This window comes from Haliaeetus albicilla, chromosome 2, assembly GCF_947461875.1.
Source record: "Haliaeetus albicilla chromosome 2, bHalAlb1.1, whole genome shotgun sequence".
In the NCBI taxonomy this organism is placed as follows: Eukaryota; Metazoa; Chordata; class Aves; order Accipitriformes; family Accipitridae; genus Haliaeetus; species Haliaeetus albicilla.
The window spans coordinates 3298895-3304125 of NC_091484.1; positions in this window are offsets into that span (position 1 = coordinate 3298895).

A 5231-nucleotide genomic window follows, 5' to 3' on the forward strand; every position below is an offset into this window, starting at 1 on the left:
CTTGAGATCGCTGTGCACCAGGGAAGTGTGTTGCACCATGGAGACTCCTTCATTTCTGTGTTGGAAGCCGATAATGAGACTGGACAGCAGCGTCCTTAGAGCCTGAGAAGTTTGGGAAGAATTATCATTTTCGAGTGGCAGAAAATGAGCACATTATTCAGCAATTTCTTATTAGCCAGTTATAAAACGAAGCTGGAGCTCTCATGTCATTGAGTGTCCTTCGTTTTGTTCCAGAAAATAAATTTGGATGTAAGAGCAATATATATTGCTTCTTTCTACAGAAAAGAAGAACTGCTAACCCCAAGCAGTCAAATGTAAGTCAAAATAATCTGGCTGGCATCAAAATAGCAAATAGGGGCATCTTTGTTTCCCTTCAAATTTTAAACGATTACAGCTTAGTCACAGTTCTCCAAAACTACAAAGAATAGTACTTTAGCTTGCAAAAAAAAAAACAACAAACAAACAAAAAACCCAAAACAAAACAAAAAAAACACCAACACTAAAACCCTGAAAAATGAAATTTTCCCACAACTGTATTGCTTTAGGACCTGCAGCTTTAATGAAAACATCACCAAAGTCTCACTTTCATAGTGAACTAATAAAAGTTTTCATTGGGGAAAAAAAAAAGAAACAACAACAACAAAAGAAACACTCTTCTGCAACAAGACACGGAACCTGCGTCATCTTCACTTCCCCATTCCTCAACAGCTATTAGAAGAAACATTAAAAACTTTCAATAGTCCTTAACTTTCAGCTCCCATACCAGTGCTTGGGTGTGAGATTTCGAAGCAGGCCAAGATGAGTTCAGTTCCCTCCATTCATGCTAACTAAGGGTGAGGCTCTTCCACATGTTTTTTAAGATCAAAGTCAGGAGTTGCAGACTGCTCCGATGGGGACATGGAGACTTCCCGGTCCCTGCTCCAGGGGTCTGGGAGATGCACCTCTGCTGGTCCAACTCCACAAAAGCTTCCCAGTATGGAGCAGACTGGAAACCTGGAAACCCCAACCTGGGTCCGGGCCACGTCAGATGCTGCACAGTACATGCAGTGCCCAATCTCAGACCCACATTTCTCCCAGACGAGAAACCATCAAGCTTCAGCGGTCAAAAGTCTCCAGTCTCATGCTGTAATGGGAATGTGCTAATTTTGCTACAATTAGCCTTCACTGAACACAGCCACAGAACGGCTCCTGGCAGGATAAGTGTAATCCTATCATGAGAGAACTGTTGGCTATTTCTCAGCCACACGTGTACCAGGAGTGATGGAGAGGATAGTCCTGTCCTGTCCCAGCTCCATACCACGAGTCTGCTGCTTCCTTGTTGTAAAGAAAGGGCTGTTACACTGGTTTAACAGAAAAAAGCCAGGATAACAGGGGTTAGCATACCAGCCTAGAACCTGGTATTTATTACAGCTTGAGTTTTAAACTGCCTCCATCCAGCCTGATGCACTCGGCCAGAGCCAAAATCGTAAGGTAGCAAGTGAAATCAAAGGAGTACGCGTGTGTGGTTGGGGGAGAGGAATTCACATGGTGTGGGCTTAACACAGCATGAAAAGTCAAAGGCAGAGGAGAGGATGGGAGCTGCGGATAAGCAGATACACCAGCAGGAACACATTTCTAAGCCTGCATCCAGCTATTCCAACTTCATTTAAGGAGGTTCCTTCAACAGCCATGCACAGGAACACAATCCCTCTAGAGGAAGGAAGAAGTGAGGCTTTTCACCAGCAGCGTCCCTCTGACCACAAGCAGCATCTTCCGTGTGAGCTGGTACATTGCCTTAGTCCTCCATCACAACCAGTGCAAGAGAGGGTTTGTACTGGGACTGATCCGGAGGAGTTTCAGCCCAAGGAACGCACCCTGCAGAGCCTAGCTTGTGTTAAGACTACACAAGCAAATGGACAACAGCCCAAGGAAGATTTACTGGTCCTGAGCTGGTGTCATGCGGCAACTACTCACAGCACGAGTGTTTCCCGCTGGCACTGGTATCCAGACATAATTCATCTGAACACAGTCACCTTCCTTTTCTTGTCACAGCTCCTGTTCCACTGGCAGCAGGGACCAAGCACAGCTGAGCCGTTTCACCTCCGATGCCTCGTGGGTTCTGGAAGGAGATGGGTCATGAACGGAGAAAGGCAGGTGAGCCTCTGGACTCCAGCACTGGCAGAGCCCAGCGTACTCGAGGCTTCTTACAGATGAAAAAAAGCCCTTCATCACCACCACACAGAGAGGACAGGCATTTAACAGGCATGGAGACAGGTAAGTCTATTCTGCAGAGGTTTAATTGAACTAGCTGGGATATCACTAGCAGCCTAGGTTACACAAGAAGTATTTATTCCACTTCTTTGACATGCTTTGTGCTCCATACCAAGTTCTATGGCCAGCTTAGAGACACACCTTGGTGTGGGCAAGAAGTTTAAGAGACTTGGAAGCGGTCATAGATTCAGATTCGCTCTATTCTTGCCTGTGTCGCAGTAACACTGGGGAGCCTAAGCTGAACGGTTAAGCCCTGTCTAGGTGGACTGAATTTTTAAGTCCAGTGTATCGCACTGAAATACATCCCAAAAGTGACAGCTGATGGCTGGAGTCAATAGGAAATTTGTGAACACAAAGTTAAAATAGCAATTCACTCTTGAACTGTAACAAGCTTCTATGCAATAACAACACACAGAAAGGTTTCTGTAAAGAAGAAAATTCCTAGTTTGACCTTGATCACAACAGCCTTTACATAGTGTGGCACATCAATTTACATACATTAACAATCCACGTCAGCAGAGTGGGAAAAAGAATGGATATACAAGTGATTTTTGCCCTAGGTAGTCAAACAGTTATATTTAAGCAACTTGAGCAATCCAGTGAAGAACTGCTGATATTAAGCAGTAGCACTTCAACCAGAAATGGTGAAGTTTTTTTTCATAAAGACACACTCCAGCCTTTCTGTATTTCCTGGCAGAGGCTGATTTATCCATCATAAAATTCAACAGCCTCAGCAATGCCGAACAGCCTTTCAGTGGGAGCACGCTTTAGCAGAGCTTAAAGGGAAAGACAAAAACCGGTTTACAAACTGAAGAGCTGATAGCACTGGATTTTCCTGCTTGAGCAGCGATCACGATCCTGGTGAGGTGCAACACAACTGTATTCTTGGCAGTCCTTGTAACCAGCCCCGCCAGAGAGACTCAGTCTCTCCCACTTTCCCTCAGCGACTGCAAGTACAAGCAGGCTTCTTCTAGGAGGTCTTTTCAGTATTTATTTCATCTCTTCCATTTCTAGCCAGTTTAAACGTTGCCGTTGTGGTAGTGTTGGTGAAATTCAGAGAGCGGAGGCAAAGCATCATTTGAGGATAGAAAAACGTGGTGGTTTCATCTTGCCTAAAACAAACATCAGCGACTCGCTCAGAAGAGGAGGGTAACCATTCTTTTCCTGCATTACTGATGAGATGCAGCTTCTTGCTGACAGAGCAGAAACAGCTGGAGGCAAGACAGACAGCCAACGTGTCTTGGCCTCCTTGCAAATTAGTGACTTCACAGATGATGAATGATCACACTGCACTTATGTCAGAGCTTTGGGTTTTATAGCTTCCCAACAGGACAACCCAGCTCCCCTTCACTTTCCTTATGGGACTTTCAGTTTTTACCCAATGGCCACATCCTGCAAACCTTTGTCAAAGCAGTGGAGAGGTGAACAGCCTTCAACCTGTCCCGATGCCTGTTTTGTACTGGGGTACCTGTGTACTGGTCTAAGCCTGTGGAGTTCCAGGGAGGTAATGGTGGTCAGCCAGCTCCTGAGAGAGCCAAAAGGGTGTTGCAAAAGAGTCCAAGACTCGACTGGAATAGGTAGAGTGCACGAGAAGGAAAACCAGGACACATGCCCATGCCTGCCTGGACACCTCACAGGGGACAAATGTTTGGTTCCTGAAAATCAGTGAGTTGTGAACCCCAGGAAACCCAGTCAGTCATCTTCTAAGCCTACATCTTCTATGAGAGCACACATAACTATATAACGGCAACAGCTTAAACTGAACTTGCTCATGTTGCTGGGATCAGAATGCAAAGATAACAGCTGTGAAGGGACAAAGAAACGTTTACCCAGCAGAAAGGAGTTGGATATGGTAACTGTAGTAGTGATCCGTTCTCTCTCAAGTCAATATGTTATTTTCTGGTCTACAGACTCGGCTTTTTCTACCACCGTTTGCTGATTGTGCTCAGCTTGAAGTTCAGAATACACATTACTGCTTTCCATGGTGTTTTGTGTGTTTCTAGGTCATTGGCCTCCATATGCTGTCAGAACAGAGGGCCAAAAACCTCCCTCCAGAACCAGCATATCCTGTTTACTTGAAGTAATCCCAGCTGAAAACTTTGCATCCAACTCACACAGCAGCCCTTAATGCAGGACATTACAGCAAGAACGGACACAGCATATCAGTGGAGTAATACCAGTGACGTTACCAAACCCAAATGTCCACTTTTTAATGTAAGAATCAATAAATTACTTCTACAAGGCAAGTAGGATTCAGTCTCGCTGTCCAAGAACATAATAAAAGATATTTTAAATTTACATAAAGCTCAGTGCAGTCATCAATCATCTGAAGTACTCACATGGCTGTTTGGCTAGTGAAGCAAACTGAAATCTGAATGTGAAGCATCACCACCAGCTGAAGGATTAGTCAGAGGAATCTCGCTTCTTGGAAAGGAAAACTGCTTTAGAAGTTACCTTTTTCTCCTGCGATAAGTCCCTTCATAAACAAGCTAATAAAAATCTCAGAGTACAGAAATCTATTTGCTACCACTTCAATTTCTGTTATATAGTTCTCTTTAAATAAAGGAGGCAACCAATGTTGTCTTAAAACTGCTCCCAATTCAAACAGATCTCAAATTAGTATTTAAAGCTAGACTATGAAACTCCAACGAAATATAAAGATGATACACCTGGTTTTGGCTCTGTCATCAACACCGGCAGCTTCCTTTCTCCCTCATTACTGGCAGTGACGAATACGCATGACAGCAGCACATCAGGACATATGTTCATGCCGTTAATGTCAGTCACTCTCCTCCAACATGAGAATTCCATACTCGCATTGTACTTTCCTACTTTCTTAATTATGAAGCATCCCATTTTGAGTTTACTCTGTGATGCTAACCATACCAAAGAACTTCCTTCATTCAAAAGGCCACATAAGCTATACTAATGCACACGGGTTTAAAATTAACTGAAGTCTCCTGAAAAAGGGCTAAACACCA